This window comes from Pleurodeles waltl, chromosome 11 (assembly GCF_031143425.1).
Source record: "Pleurodeles waltl isolate 20211129_DDA chromosome 11, aPleWal1.hap1.20221129, whole genome shotgun sequence".
Lineage (NCBI taxonomy): Eukaryota > Metazoa > Chordata > Amphibia > Caudata > Salamandridae > Pleurodeles > Pleurodeles waltl.
Window position 1 is genome coordinate 181,626,239 of NC_090450.1, and position 17,487 is coordinate 181,643,725.

A 17,487-nucleotide genomic window follows, 5' to 3' on the forward strand; every position below is an offset into this window, starting at 1 on the left:
CTAGCTCAACCGGCACCTAGGGAAACCTACCAAACCTGATTTTTTTTTAAAACTAAACACCTAGGGAATCCAAGATGGGGTGACTTGTGGGGCTCTCACCAGGGTCTGTTACCCAGAATCCTTTGCAGACCTCAAAATGTGGGCACAAAAACACTTTTTCCTCACATTTCGGTGACAGAAAGTTCTAGAATCTGAGAAGAGCCACAAATGTCCTTCTCCCCTGCGTTCCCCGAAGTCTCCCGATAAAAATGATCCCTGAACTGTGCGGGTATGCCCAGCGTCCGTGACAGGAAATACCCCAAAACACAACATGGACACATCACATTTTCCCAAAGAAGAAGAGGTGTTTTTTGCAAAGTGCCTAGCTGTGGATTGTGGCCTCTAGCTCAGCCGGCACCTAGGGAACCCTACCAAAACTGTGCATTTGTGAAAACTAGGGGAAACCAAGATGGGTGACTTGTGGGGCTCTCACCAGGTTCTGTTACCCAGAATCCATTCCAAACCTCAAATTTTGGCCAAAAAAACACTTTTTCCTCACATTTTGGTGTTGGAAATTTATAGAATCTGAGAGGATCCACAAATTTTCTTCCACCCAGCGTTCCCCCAAGTCTCTTGAAAAAAAATGGTACCTCACTTGTGTGGGTAGGCCTAGCGCCTGCAACAGGAACAGCCGCAGCACACAATGTGGCCACATCACATTTTCCCAAAGAAAGGAGACCTGTGTTTTGCGAAGTGCCTAGCTGTGGTTTTTGGCTTCTAGCTCAGCCGGCACCTAGGAAAACCTACCAAACCTGCACATTTTTTAAAACTAGACACCTAGGGGAATCCAAGATGGAGTGACTTGTGGGGCTCTCACCAGGTTCTGTTAACCATAACCCTTTGAAAACCTCAAAATTTGGCCAAACAAACAATTTTTCCTCACATTTCTGTGACAGAAAGTTCTGGAATCTGAGAGGAGCCACAAATTTCCTTCCACCCAGTGTTCCCCTAAGTCTCTTGATAAAAATTGTACCTCACTTGTGTGGGTAGGCCCAGCGCCCGCAACAGGAACTGCCCCAAAACAAAACGTGGACACATGACATTTTAACCCCCCAAAAAAAGACCTGTTTTCTGCAAAGTGCCTAGCCGGGGATTTTGGCCTCTAGCTTAACTGGCACCTAGGGAAACCTACCAAACCTTCACATTTTAAAAAACTAGACACCTGGGGAATCAAAGATAGGTTGACTTGCGGGGCTCTCACCAGGTTCTATTACCCAGATTCCATTGCAAACCTCAAACTTTGGCCAAAAAAACACTTTTTCCTCACATTTTGGTGTCGGAAATTTATAGAATCTGAGAGGATCCACACATTTTCTTCCACCCAGCGTTCCCCCAAGTCTCTCGATAAAAATGATCCCTGACTTGTGTGGGTAGGCCAAGTGCCCATGACAGGAGATGGCCCAAAACACAACGTGGACACATCACATTTTCCCAAAGAAAAAGAGGTGTTTTTTGCAAAGTGCTTACCTGTGGTTTTTGGCCTCTAGCTCAGCCGGCACCTGGGGAAACCTACCAAACCTGCACTTTTTTTAAAAACTAGACAGATAGGGGAATCCAAGATGGGGTGACTTGTGCGGCTTGCACCAGGTTCTGTTACACAGAATCTTTTGCAAACCTCAAAAAGTGGCCAAAAAAACCCTTTTTCCTCACTTTTCGGTGACAAAAAGTTCTGGAATCTGAGAGAAGCCACAAATTTACTTTCACCCAGCGTTCCCCCAAGTCTCTTGATAAAAATGATCCCTGACTTGTGTGGGTAGGCCAAGTGCCCATGACAGGAGATGGCCCAAAACACAAAGTGGACACATCACATTTTCCCAAAGAAAAAGAGGTGTTTTTTCAAAAGTGCTTACCTGTGGATTTTGGCCTCTAGCTCAGCGGGCACCTGGGGAAACCTACCAAACCTGTGCATTTTTGAAAACTAGACACCTAGGGGAATCCAAAATGGGGTGATTTGTGGGGCTCTCATCAGGTTCTGTTACCCAGAATCCTTTGCAAACCTCAAAATTTGGCCAAACAAACAATTTTTCCTCACATTTCTGTGACAAAAAGTTCTGGAATCTGAGAGGAGCCACAAATTTCCTTCCACCCAGTGTTCCCCCAAGTCTCTTGATAAAAATGGTACCTCACTTGTGAGGGTAGGCCTAGCGCCCGCAACAGGAACTGCCCCAAAACAAAACGTGGACACATCACATTTTAACCCAAAAAAAGAGACCTGTTTTTTGCAAAGTGCCTAGCCGGGGATTTTGGCCTCTAGCTTAACTGGCACCTAGGGAAACCTACCAAACCTGATTTTTTTTTAAAACTAAACACCTAGGGAATCCAAGATGGGGTGACTTGTGGGGCTCTCACCAGGGTCTGTTACCCAGAATCCTTTGCAGACCTCAAAATGTGGGCACAAAAACACTTTTTCCTCACATTTCGGTGACAGAAAGTTCTAGAATCTGAGAAGAGCCACAAATGTCCTTCTCCCCTGCGTTCCCCGAAGTCTCCCGATAAAAATGATCCCTGAACTGTGCGGGTATGCCCAGCGTCCGTGACAGGAAATACCCCAAAACACAACATGGACACATCACATTTTCCCAAAGAAGAAGAGGTGTTTTTTGCAAAGTGCCTAGCTGTGGATTGTGGCCTCTAGCTCAGCCGGCACCTAGGGAACCCTACCAAAACTGTGCATTTGTGAAAACTAGGGGAAACCAAGATGGGTGACTTGTGGGGCTCTCACCAGGTTCTGTTACCCAGAATCCATTCCAAACCTCAAATTTTGGCCAAAAAAACACTTTTTCCTCACATTTTGGTGTTGGAAATTTATAGAATCTGAGAGGATCCACAAATTTTCTTCCACCCAGCGTTCCCCCAAGTCTCTTGAAAAAAAATGGTACCTCACTTGTGTGGGTAGGCCTAGCGCCTGCAACAGGAACAGCCGCAGCACACAATGTGGCCACATCACATTTTCCCAAAGAAAGGAGACCTGTGTTTTGCGAAGTGCCTAGCTGTGGTTTTTGGCTTCTAGCTCAGCCGGCACCTAGGAAAACCTACCAAACCTGCACATTTTTTAAAACTAGACACCTAGGGGAATCCAAGATGGAGTGACTTGTGGGGCTCTCACCAGGTTCTGTTAACCATAACCCTTTGAAAACCTCAAAATTTGGCCAAACAAACAATTTTTCCTCACATTTCTGTGACAGAAAGTTCTGGAATCTGAGAGGAGCCACAAATTTCCTTCCACCCAGTGTTCCCCTAAGTCTCTTGATAAAAATTGTACCTCACTTGTGTGGGTAGGCCCAGCGCCCGCAACAGGAACTGCCCCAAAACAAAACGTGGACACATGACATTTTAACCCCCCAAAAAAAGACCTGTTTTCTGCAAAGTGCCTAGCCGGGGATTTTGGCCTCTAGCTTAACTGGCACCTAGGGAAACCTACCAAACCTTCACATTTTAAAAAACTAGACACCTGGGGAATCAAAGATAGGTTGACTTGCGGGGCTCTCACCAGGTTCTATTACCCAGATTCCATTGCAAACCTCAAACTTTGGCCAAAAAAACACTTTTTCCTCACATTTTGGTGTCGGAAATTTATAGAATCTGAGAGGATCCACACATTTTCTTCCACCCAGCGTTCCCCCAAGTCTCTCGATAAAAATGATCCCTGACTTGTGTGGGTAGGCCAAGTGCCCATGACAGGAGATGGCCCAAAACACAACGTGGACACATCACATTTTCCCAAAGAAAAAGAGGTGTTTTTTGCAAAGTGCTTACCTGTGGTTTTTGGCCTCTAGCTCAGCCGGCACCTGGGGAAACCTACCAAACCTGCACTTTTTTTAAAAACTAGACAGATAGGGGAATCCAAGATGGGGTGACTTGTGCGGCTTGCACCAGGTTCTGTTACACAAAATCTTTTGCAAACCTCAAAAAGTGGCCAAAAAAACCCTTTTTCCTCACTTTTCGGTGACAAAAAGTTCTGGAATCTGAGAGAAGCCACAAATTTACTTTCACCCAGCGTTCCCCCAAGTCTCTTGATAAAAATGATCCCTGACTTGTGTGGGTAGGCCAAGTGCCCATGACAGGAGATGGCCCAAAACACAAAGTGGACACATCACATTTTCCCAAAGAAAAAGAGGTGTTTTTTCAAAAGTGCTTACCTGTGGATTTTGGCCTCTAGCTCAGCGGGCACCTCGGGAAACCTACCAAACCTGTGCATTTTTGAAAACTAGACACCTAGGGGAATCCAAAATGGGGTGATTTGTGGGGCTCTCACCAGGTTCTGTTACCCAGAATCCTTTGCAAACCTCAAAATTTGGCCAAACAAACAATTTTTCCTCACATTTCTGTGACAAAAAGTTCTGGAATCTGAGAGGAGCCACAAATTTCCTTCCACCCAGTGTTCCCCCAAGTCTCTTGATAAAAATGGTACCTCACTTGTGAGGGTAGGCCTAGCGCCCGCAACAGGAACTGCCCCAAAACAAAACGTGGACACATCACATTTTAACCCAAAAAAAGAGACCTGTTTTTTGCAAAGTGCCTAGCCGGGGATTTTGGCCTCTAGCTTAACTGGCACCTAGGGAAACCTACCAAACCTTCACATTTTAAAAAACTAGACACCTGGGGAATCAAAGATAGGTTGACTTGCAGGGCTCTCACAAGGTTCTGTTACCCAGAATCCATTGCAAACCTCAAACTTTGGCCAAAAAAACACTTTTTCCTCACATTTTGGTGTCGGAAATTTATAGAATCTGAGAGGATCCACAAATTTTCTTCCACCCAGCGTTCCCCCAAGTCTCTCGATAAAAATGATCCCTGACTTGTGTGGGTAGGCCAAGTGCCCATGACAGGAGATGGCCCAAAACACAACGTGGACACATCACATTTTCCCAAAGAAAAACAGGTGTTTTTTGCAAAGTGCTTACCTGTGGTTTTTGGCCTCTAGCTCAGCCGGCACCTGGGGAAACCTACCAAACCTGCACTTTTTTTAAAACTAGACAGATAGGGGAATCCAAGATGGAGTGACTTGTGCGGCTTGCACCAGGTTCTGTTACCCAGAACCTTTTGCAAACCTCAAAAAGTGGCCAAAAAAACACTTTTTCCTCACTTTTCGGGTGACAGAAAGTTCTGAAATCTGAGAGAAGCCACAAATTTACTTCCACCCAGCGTTCCCCCAAGTCTCTCGATAAAAATGATCCCTGACTTGTGTGGGTAGGCCAAGTGCCCATGACAGGAAATGGCCCAAAACACAACGTGGACACATCACATTTTCCCAAAGAAAAAGAGGTGTTTTTTTCAAAAGTGCTTACCTGTGGATTTTGGCCTCTAGCTCAGCCGGCACCTGGGGAAACCTACTAAACCTGTGCATTTTTGAAAACTAGACACCTAGTGGAATCCAAAATGGGGTGATTTGTGGGGCTCTCACCAGGTTCTGTTACCCAGAATCCTTTGCAAACCTCAAAATTTGGCCAAACAAACAATTTTTCCTCACATTTCTGTGACAAAAAGTTCTGGAATCTGAGAGGAGCCACAAATTTCCTTCCACCCAGTGTTCCCCCAAGTCTCTTGATAAAAATGGTACCTCACTTGTGTGGGTAGGCCTAGCGCCTGCAACAGGAACTGCCCCAAAACAAAACGTGGACACATCACATTTTAACCCAAAAAAAGAGACCTGTTTTTTGCAAAGTGCCTAGCTGGGGATTTTGGCCTCTAGCTTAACTGGCACCTAGGGAAACCTACCAAACCTTCACATTTTAAAAAACTAGACACCTGGGGAATCAAAGATAGGTTGACTTGCGGGGCTCTCACAAGGTTCTGTTACCCAGAATCCATTGCAAACCTCAAACTTTGGCCAAAAAAACACTTTTTCCTCACATTTTGGTGTCGAAAATTTATAGAATCTGAGAGGATCCACAAATTTTCTTCCACCCAGCATTCCCCCAGTCTCTCGATAAAAATGATCCCTGACTTGTGTGGGTAGGCCAAGTGCCCATGACAGGAGATGGCCCAAAACACAACGTGGACACATCACATTTTCCCAAAGAAAAAGAGGTGTTTTTTGCAAAGTGCTTACCTGTGGTTTTTGGCCTCTAGCTCAGCCGGCACCTGGGGAAACCTACCAAACCTGCACTTTTTTTAAAACTAGACAGATAGGGGAATCCAAGATGGGGTGACTTGTGCGGCTTGCACCAGGTTCTGTTACCCAGAACCTTTTGCAAACCTCAAAAAGTGGCCAAAAAAACACTTTTTCCTCACTTTTCGGGTTACAGAAAGTTCTGGAATCTGAGAGAAGCCACAAATTTACTTCCACCCAGCGTTCCCCCAAGTCTCTCGATAAAAATGATCCCTGACTTGTGTGGGTAGGCCAAGTGCCCATGACAGGAAATGGCCCAAAACACAACGTGGACACATCACATTTACCCAAAGAAAAAGAGGTGTTTTTTTCAAAAGTGCTTACCTGTGGATTTTGGCCTCTAGCTCAGCCGGCACCTGGGGAAACCTACTAAACCTGTGCATTTTTGAAAACTAGACACCTAGTGGAATCCAAAATGGGGTGATTTGTGGGGCTCTCACCAGGTTCTGTTACCCAGAATCCTTTGCAAACCTCAAAAAGTGGCCAAAAAAACACTTTTTCCTCACTTTTCGGGTGACAGAAAGTTCTGGAATCTGAGAGGAGCCACAAATTTCCTTCCACCCAGTGTTCCCCCAAGTCTCTTGATAAAAATGGTACCTCACTTGTGAGGGTAGGCCTAGCGCCCGCAACAGGAACTGCCCCAAAACAAAACGTGGACACATCACATTTTAACCCAAAAAAAGAGACCTGTTTTTTGCAAAGTGCCTAGCCGGGGATTTTGGCCTCTAGCTTAACTGGCACCTAGGGAAACCTACCAAACCTTCACATTTTAAAAAACTAGACACCTGGGGAATCAAAGATAGGTTGACTTGCGGGGCTCTCACAAGGTTCTGTTACCCAGAATCCATTGCAAACCTCAAACTTTGGCCAAAAAAACACTTTTTCCTCACATTTTGGTGTCGGAAATTTATAGAATCTGAGAGGATCCACAAATTTTCTTCCACCCAGCGTTCCCCCAAGTCTCTCGATAAAAATGATCCCTGACTTGTGTGGGTAGGCCAAGTGCCCATGACAGGAGATGGCCCAAAACACAACGTGGACACATCACATTTTCCCAAAGAAAAACAGGTGTTTTTTGCAAAGTGCTTACCTGTGGTTTTTGGCCTCTAGCTCAGCCGGCACCTGGGGAAACCTACCAAACCTGCACTTTTTTTAAAACTAGACAGATAGGGGAATCCAAGATGGAGTGACTTGTGCGGCTTGCACCAGGTTCTGTTACCCAGAACCTTTTGCAAACCTCAAAAAGTGGCCAAAAAAACACTTTTTCCTCACTTTTCGGGTGACAGAAAGTTCTGAAATCTGAGAGAAGCCACAAATTTACTTCCACCCAGCGTTCCCCCAAGTCTCTCGATAAAAATGATCCCTGACTTGTGTGGGTAGGCCAAGTGCCCATGACAGGAAATGGCCCAAAACACAACGTGGACACATCACATTTTCCCAAAGAAAAAGAGGTGTTTTTTTCAAAAGTGCTTACCTGTGGATTTTGGCCTCTAGCTCAGCCGGCACCTGGGGAAACCTACTAAACCTGTGCATTTTTGAAAACTAGACACCTAGTGGAATCCAAAATGGGGTGATTTGTGGGGCTCTCACCAGGTTCTGTTACCCAGAATCCTTTGCAAACCTCAAAATTTGGCCAAACAAACAATTTTTCCTCACATTTCTGTGACAAAAAGTTCTGGAATCTGAGAGGAGCCACAAATTTCCTTCCACCCAGTGTTCCCCCAAGTCTCTTGATAAAAATGGTACCTCACTTGTGTGGGTAGGCCTAGCGCCTGCAACAGGAACTGCCCCAAAACAAAACGTGGACACATCACATTTTAACCCAAAAAAAGAGACCTGTTTTTTGCAAAGTGCCTAGCTGGGGATTTTGGCCTCTAGCTTAACTGGCACCTAGGGAAACCTACCAAACCTTCACATTTTAAAAAACTAGACACCTGGGGAATCAAAGATAGGTTGACTTGCGGGGCTCTCACAAGGTTCTGTTACCCAGAATCCATTGCAAACCTCAAACTTTGGCCAAAAAAACACTTTTTCCTCACATTTTGGTGTCGAAAATTTATAGAATCTGAGAGGATCCACAAATTTTCTTCCACCCAGCATTCCCCCAGTCTCTCGATAAAAATGATCCCTGACTTGTGTGGGTAGGCCAAGTGCCCATGACAGGAGATGGCCCAAAACACAACGTGGACACATCACATTTTCCCAAAGAAAAAGAGGTGTTTTTTGCAAAGTGCTTACCTGTGGTTTTTGGCCTCTAGCTCAGCCGGCACCTGGGGAAACCTACCAAACCTGCACTTTTTTTAAAACTAGACAGATAGGGGAATCCAAGATGGGGTGACTTGTGCGGCTTGCACCAGGTTCTGTTACCCAGAACCTTTTGCAAACCTCAAAAAGTGGCCAAAAAAACACTTTTTCCTCACTTTTCGGGTGACAGAAAGTTCTGGAATCTGAGAGAAGCCACAAATTTACTTCCACCCAGCGTTCCCCCAAGTCTCTCGATAAAAATGATCCCTGACTTGTGTGGGTAGGCCAAGTGCCCATGACAGGAAATGGCCCAAAACACAACGTGGACACATCACATTTTCCCAAAGAAAAAGAGGTGTTTTTTTCAAAAGTGCTTACCTGTGGATTTTGGCCTCTAGCTCAGCCGGCACCTGGGGAAACCTACTAAACCTGTGCATTTTTGAAAACTAGACACCTAGTGGAATCCAAAATGGGGTGATTTGTGGGGCTCTCACCAGGTTCTGTTACCCAGAATCCTTTGCAAACGTCAAAATTTGGCCAAACAAACAATTTTTCCTCACATTTCTGTGACAGAAAGTTCTGGAATCTGAGAGGAGCCACAGATTTACTTCCACCCAGTGTTCCCCCAAGTCTCTTGATAAAAATGGTACCTCACTTGTGTGGGTAGGCCTAGCGCCCGCAACAGGAACTGCCCCAAAACAAAACGTGGACACATCACATTTTAACCCAAAAAAAGAGACCTGTTTTTTGCAAAGTGCCTAGCCGGGGATTTTGGCCTCTAGCTTAACTGGCACCTAGGGAAACCTACCAAACCTTCACATTTTAAAAAACTAGACACCTGGGGAATCAAAGATAGGTTGACTTGCGGGGCTCTCACCAGGTTCTGTTACCCAGAATCCATTGCAAACCTCAAACTTTGGCCAAAAAAACACTTTTTCCTCACATTTTGGTGTCGGAAATTTATAAAATCTGAGAGGATCCACAAATTTTCTTCCACCCAGCGTTCCCCCAAGTCTCTCAATAAAATTGATCCCTGACTTGTGTGGGTAGGCCAAGTGCCCATGACAGGAGATGGCCCAAAACACAACGTGGACACATCACATTTTCCCAAAGAAAAAGAGGTGTTTTTTGCAAAGTGCTTACCTGTGGTTTTTGGCCTCTAGCTCAGCCGGCACCTGGGGAAACCTACCAAACCTGCACTTTTTTTAAAACTAGACAGATAGGGGAATCCAAGATGGGGTGACTTGTGCGGCTTGCACCAGGTTCTGTTGCCCAGAATCTTTTGCAAACCTCAAAAAGTGGCCAAAAAAACACTTTTTCCTCACTTTTCGGTGACAGAAAGTTCTGGAATCCGAGAGAAGCCACAAATTTACTTCCACCCAGCGTTCCCCCAAGTCTCTCGATAAAAATGATCCCTGACTTGTGTGGGTAGGCCAAGTGCCCATGACAGGAGATGGCCCAAAACACAATGTGGACACACCACATTTTCCCAAAGAAAAAGAGGTGTTTTTTCAAAAGTGCTTACCTGTGGATTTTGGCCTCTAGCTCAGCGGGCACCTGGGGAAACCTACTAAACCTGTGCATTTTTGAAACCTAGACACCTAGGGGAATCCAAAATGGGGTGATTTGTGGGGCTCTCACCAGGTTCTGTTACCCAGAATCCTTTGCAAACCTCAAAATTTGGCCAAACAAACAATTTTTCCTCACATTTCTGTGACAAAAAGTTCTGGAATCTGAGAGGAGCCACACATTTCCTTCCACCCAGTGTTCCCCCAAGTCTCTTGATAAAAATGGTACCTCACTTGTGTGGGTAGGCCTAGCGCCCGCAACAGGAACTGCCCCAAAACAAAACGTGGACACATCACATTTTAACCCAAAAAAAGAGACCTGTTTTTTGCAAAGTGCCTAGCCGGGGATTTTGGCCTCTAGCTTAACTGGCACCTAGGGAAACCTACCAAACCTTCACATTTTAAAAAACTAGACACCTGGGGAATCAAAGATAGGTTGACTTGCGGGGCTCTCACAAGGTTCTGTTACCCAGAATCCTTTGCAAACCTCAAAAAGTGGCCAAAAAAACACTTTTTCCTCACTTTTCGGGTGACAGAAAGTTCTGGAATCTGAGAGGAGCCACAAATTTCCTTCCACCCAGTGTTCCCCCAAGTCTCTTGATAAAAATGGTACCTCACTTGTGAGGGTAGGCCTAGCGCCCGCAACAGGAACTGCCCCAAAACAAAACGTGGACACATCACATTTTAACCCAAAAAAAGAGACCTGTTTTTTGCAAAGTGCCTAGCCGGGGATTTTGGCCTCTAGCTTAACTGGCACCTAGGGAAACCTACCAAACCTTCACATTTTAAAAAACTAGACACCTGGGGAATCAAAGATAGGTTGACTTGCGGGGCTCTCACAAGGTTCTGTTACCCAGAATCCATTGCAAACCTCAAACTTTGGCCAAAAAAACACTTTTTCCTCACATTTTGATGTCGGAAATTTATAGAATCTGAGAGGATCCACAAATTTTCTTCCACCCAGCGTTCCCCCAAGTCTCTCGATAAAAATGATCCCTGACTTGTGTGGGTAGGCCAAGTGCCCATGACAGGAGATGGCCCAAAACACAACGTGGACACATCACATTTTCCCAAAGAAAAACAGGTGTTTTTTGCAAAGTGCTTACCTGTGGTTTTTGGCCTCTAGCTCAGCCGGCACCTGGGGAAACCTACCAAACCTGCACTTTTTTTAAAACTAGACAGATAGGGGAATCCAAGATGGAGTGACTTGTGCGGCTTGCACCAGGTTCTGTTACCCAGAACCTTTTGCAAACCTCAAAAAGTGGCCAAAAAAACACTTTTTCCTCACTTTTCGGGTGACAGAAAGTTCTGAAATCTGAGAGAAGCCACAAATTTACTTCCACCCAGCGTTCCCCCAAGTCTCTTGATAAAAATGATCCCTGACTTGTGTGGGTAGGCCAAGTGCCCATGACAGGAAATGGCCCAAAACACAACGTGGACACATCACATTTTCCCAAAGAAAAAGAGGTGTTTTTTTCAAAAGTGCTTACCTGTGGATTTTGGCCTCTAGCTCAGCCGGCACCTGGGGAAACCTACTAAACCTGTGCATTTTTGAAAACTAGACACCTAGTGGAATCCAAAATGGGGGTATTTGTGGGGCTCTCACCAGGTTCTGTTACCCAGAATCCTTTGCAAACCTCAAAATTTGGCCAAACAAACAATTTTTCCTCACATTTCTGTGACAAAAAGTTCTGGAATCTGAGAGGAGCCACAAATTTCCTTCCACCCAGTGTTCCCCCAAGTCTCTTGATAAAAATGGTACCTCACTTGTGTGGGTAGGCCTAGCGCCTGCAACAGGAACTGCCCCAAAACAAAACGTGGACACATCACATTTTAACCCAAAAAAAGAGACCTGTTTTTTGCAAAGTGCCTAGCTGGGGATTTTGGCCTCTAGCTTAACTGGCACCTAGGGAAACCTACCAAACCTTCACATTTTAAAAAACTAGACACCTGGGGAATCAAAGATAGGTTGACTTGCGGGGCTCTCACAAGGTTCTGTTACCCAGAATCCATTGCAAACCTCAAACTTTGGCCAAAAAAACACTTTTTCCTCACATTTTGGTGTCGAAAATTTATAGAATCTGAGAGGATCCACAAATTTTCTTCCACCCAGCATTCCCCCAGTCTCTCGATAAAAATGATCCCTGACTTGTGTGGGTAGGCCAAGTGCCCATGACAGGAGATGGCCCAAAACACAACGTGGACACATCACATTTTCCCAAAGAAAAAGAGGTGTTTTTTGCAAAGTGCTTACCTGTGGTTTTTGGCCTCTAGCTCAGCCGGCACCTGGGGAAACCTACCAAACCTGCACTTTTTTTAAAACTAGACAGATAGGGGAATCCAAGATGGGGTGACTTGTGCGGCTTGCACCAGGTTCTGTTACCCAGAACCTTTTGCAAACCTCAAAAAGTGGCCAAAAAAACACTTTTTCCTCACTTTTCGGGTGACAGAAAGTTCTGGAATCTGAGAGAAGCCACAAATTTACTTCCACCCAGCGTTCCCCCAAGTCTCTCGATAAAAATGATCCCTGACTTGTGTGGGTAGGCCAAGTGCCCATGACAGGAAATGGCCCAAAACACAACGTGGACACATCACATTTTCCCAAAGAAAAAGAGGTGTTTTTTTCAAAAGTGCTTACCTGTGGATTTTGGCCTCTAGCTCAGCCGGCACCTGGGGAAACCTACTAAACCTGTGCATTTTTGAAAACTAGACACCTAGTGGAATCCAAAATGGGGTGATTTGTGGGGCTCTCACCAGGTTCTGTTACCCAGAATCCTTTGCAAACGTCAAAATTTGGCCAAACAAACAATTTTTCCTCACATTTCTGTGACAGAAAGTTCTGGAATCTGAGAGGAGCCACAGATTTACTTCCACCCAGTGTTCCCCCAAGTCTCTTGATAAAAATGGTACCTCACTTGTGTGGGTAGGCCTAGCGCCCGCAACAGGAACTGCCCCAAAACAAAACGTGGACACATCACATTTTAACCCAAAAAAAGAGACCTGTTTTTTGCAAAGTGCCTAGCCGGGGATTTTGGCCTCTAGCTTAACTGGCACCTAGGGAAACCTACCAAACCTTCACATTTTAAAAAACTAGACACCTGGGGAATCAAAGATAGGTTGACTTGCGGGGCTCTCACCAGGTTCTGTTACCCAGAATCCATTGCAAACCTCAAACTTTGGCCAAAAAAACACTTTTTCCTCACATTTTGGTGTCGGAAATTTATAAAATCTGAGAGGATCCACAAATTTTCTTCCACCCAGCGTTCCCCCAAGTCTCTCAATAAAATTGATCCCTGACTTGTGTGGGTAGGCCAAGTGCCCATGACAGGAGATGGCCCAAAACACAACGTGGACACATCACATTTTCCCAAAGAAAAAGAGGTGTTTTTTGCAAAGTGCTTACCTGTGGTTTTTGGCCTCTAGCTCAGCCGGCACCTGGGGAAACCTACCAAACCTGCACTTTTTTTAAAACTAGACAGATAGGGGAATCCAAGATGGGGTGACTTGTGCGGCTTGCACCAGGTTCTGTTGCCCAGAATCTTTTGCAAACCTCAAAAAGTGGCCAAAAAAACACTTTTTCCTCACTTTTCGGTGACAGAAAGTTCTGGAATCCGAGAGAAGCCACAAATTTACTTCCACCCAGCGTTCCCCCAAGTCTCTCGATAAAAATGATCCCTGACTTGTGTGGGTAGGCCAAGTGCCCATGACAGGAGATGGCCCAAAACACAATGTGGACACACCACATTTTCCCAAAGAAAAAGAGGTGTTTTTTCAAAAGTGCTTACCTGTGGATTTTGGCCTCTAGCTCAGCGGGCACCTGGGGAAACCTACCAAACCTGTGCATTTTTGAAACCTAGACACCTAGGGGAATCCAAAATGGGGTGATTTGTGGGGCTCTCACCAGGTTCTGTTACCCAGAATCCTTTGCAAACCTCAAAATTTGGCCAAACAAACAATTTTTCCTCACATTTCTGTGACAAAAAGTTCTGGAATCTGAGAGGAGCCACACATTTCCTTCCACCCAGTGTTCCCCCAAGTCTCTTGATAAAAATGGTACCTCACTTGTGTGGGTAGGCCTAGCGCCCGCAACAGGAACTGCCCCAAAACAAAACGTGGACACATCACATTTTAACCCAAAAAAAGAGACCTGTTTTTTGCAAAGTGCCTAGCCGGGGATTTTGGCCTCTAGCTTAACTGGCACCTAGGGAAACCTACCAAACCTTCACATTTTAAAAAACTAGACACCTGGGGAATCAAAGATAGGTTGACTTGCGGGGCTCTCACAAGGTTCTGTTACCCAGAATCCATTGCAAACCTCAAACTTTGGCCAAAAAAAACACTTTTTCCTCACCTTTTGGTGTCGGAAATTTATAGAATCTGAGAGGATCCACAAATTTTCTTCCACCCAGCGTTCCCCCAAGTCTCTCGATAAAAATGATCCCTGACTTGTGTGGGTAGGCCAAGTGCCCATGACAGGAGATGGCCCAAAACACAATGTGGACACATCACATTTTCCCAAAGAAAAAGAGGTGTTTTTTGCAAAGTGCTTACCTGTGGTTTTTGGCCTCTAGCTCAGCCGGCACCTGGGGAAACCTACCAAACCTGCACTTTTTTTAAAACTAGACAGATAGGGGAATCCAAGATTGGGTGACTTGTGCGGCTTGCACCAGGTTCTGTTACCCAGAATCTTTTGCAAACCTCAAAAAGTGGCCAAAAAAACACTTTTTCCTCACTTTTCGGGTGACAGAAAGTTCTGGAATCTGAGAGAAGCCACAAATTTACTTCCACCCAGCGTTCCCCCAAGTCTCTCGATAAAAATGATCCCTGACTTGTGTGGGTAGGCCAAGTGCCCATGACAGGAAATGGCCCAAAACACAACGTGGACACATCACATTTTCCCAAAGAAAAAGAGGTGTTTTTTTCAAAAGTGCTTACCTGTGGATTTTGGCCTCTAGCTCAGCCGGCACCTGGGGAAACCTACTAAACCTGTGCATTTTTGAAAACTAGACACCTAGTGGAATCCAAAATGGGGTGATTTGTGGGGCTCTCACCAGGTTCTGTTACCCAGAATCCTTTGCAAACGTCAAAATTTGGCCAAACAAACAATTTTTCCTCACATTTCTGTGACAGAAAGTTCTGGAATCTGAGAGGAGCCACAAATTTCCTTCCACCCAGTGTTCCCCCAAGTCTCTTGATAAAAATGGTACCTCACTTGTGTGGGTAGGCCTAGCGCCCGCAACAGGAACTGCCCCAAAACAAAACGTGGACACATCACATTTTAACCCAAAAAAAGAGACCTGTTTTTTGCAAAGTGCCTAGCCGGGGATTTTGGCCTCTAGCTTAACTGGCACCTAGGGAAACCTACCAAACCTTCACATTTTAAAAAACTAGACACCTGGGGAATCAAAGATAGGTTGACTTGCGGGGCTCTCACAAGGTTCTGTTATCCAGAATCCATTGCAAACCTCAAACTTTGGCCAAAAAAACACTTTTTCATCACATTTTGGTGTCGGAAATTTATAAAATCTGAGAGGATCCACAAATTTTCTTCCACCCAGTGTTCCCCCAAGTCTCTCGATAAAATTGATCCCTGACTTGTGTGGGTAGGCCAAGTGCCCATGACAGGAGATGGCCCAAAACACAACGTGGACACATCACATTTTCCCAAAGAAAAAGAGGTGTTTTTTGCAAAGTGCTTACCTGTGGTTTTTGGCCTCTAGCTCAGCCGGCACCTGGGGAAACCTACCAAACCTGCATTTTTTTTAAAACTAGACAGATAGGGGAATCCAAGATTGGGTGACTTGTGCGGCTTGCACCAGGTTCTGTTACCCAGAATCTTTTGCAAACCTCAAAAAGTGGCCAAAAAAACACTTTTTCCTCACTTTTCGGGTGACAGAAAGTTCTGGAATCTGAGAGAAGCCACAAATTTACTTCCACCCAGCGTTCCCCCAAGTCTCTCGATAAAAATGATCCCTGACTTGTGTGGGTAGGCCAAGTGCCCATGACAGGAAATGGCCCAAAACACAACGTGGACACATCACATTTTCCCAAAGAAAAAGAGGTGTTTTTTTCAAAAGTGCTTACCTGTGGATTTTGGCCTCTAGCTCAGCCGGCACCTGGGGAAACCTACTAAACCTGTGCATTTTTGAAAACTAGACACCTAGTGGAATCCAAAATGGGGTGATTTGTGGGGCTCTCACCAGGTTCTGTTACCCAGAATCCTTTGCAAACCTCAAAATTTGGCCAAACAAACAATTTTTCCTCACATTTCTGTGACAGAAAGTTCTGGAATCTGAGAGGAGCCACAAATTTCCTTCCACCCAGTGTTCCCCTAAGTCTCTTGATAAAAATTGTACCTCACTTGTGTGGGTAGGCCCAGCGCCCGCAACAGGAACTGCCCCAAAACAAAACGTGGACACATGACATTTTAACCCCCCAAAAAAAGACCTGTTTTCTGCAAAGTGCCTAGCCGGGGATTTTGGCCTCTAGCTTAACTGGCACCTAGGGAAACCTACCAAACCTTCACATTTTAAAAAACTAGACACCTGGGGAATCAAAGATAGGTTGACTTGCGGGGCTCTCACCAGGTTCTGTTACCCAGATTCCATTGCAAACCTCAAACTTTGGCCAAAAAAACACTTTTTCCTCACATTTTGGTGTCGGAAATTTATAGAATCTGAGAGGATCCACACATTTTCTTCCACCCAGCATTCCCCCAAGTCTCTCGATAAAAATGATCCCTGACTTGTGTGGGTAGGCCAAGTGCCCATGACAGGAGATGGCCCAAAACACAACGTGGACACATCACATTTTCCCAAAGAAAAAGAGGTGTTTTTTGCAAAGTGCTTACCTGTGGTTTTTGGCCTCTAGCTCAGCCGGCACCTGGGGAAACCTACCAAACCTGCACTTTTTTTTAAAACTAGACAGATAGGGGAATCCAAGATGGGGTGACTTGTGCGGCTTGCACCAGGTTCTGTTACACAGAATCTTTTGCAAACCTCAAAAAGTGGCCAAAAAAACCCTTTTTCCTCACTTTTCGGTGACAAAAAGTTCTGGAATCTGAGAGAAGCCACAAATTTACTTCCACCCAGCGTTCCCCCAAGTCTCTTGATAAAAATGATCCCTGACTTGTGTGGGTAGGCCAAGTGCCCATGACAGGAGATGGCCCAAAACACAACGTGGACACATCACATTTTCCCAAAGAAAAAGAGGTGTTTTTTCAAAAGTGCTTACCTGTGGATTTTGGCCTCTAGCTCAGCGGGCACCTGGGGAAACCTACCAAACCTGTGCATTTTTGAAAACTAGACACCTAGGGGAATCCAAAATGGGGTGATTTGTGGGGCTCTCACCAGGTTCTGTTACCCAGAATCCTTTGCAAACCTCAAAATTTGGCCAAACAAACAATTTTTCCTCACATTTCTGTGACAAAAAGTTCTGGAATCTGAGAGGAGCCACAAATTTCCTTCCACCCAGTGTTCCCCCAAGTCTCTTGATAAAAATGGTACCTCACTTGTGAGGGTAGGC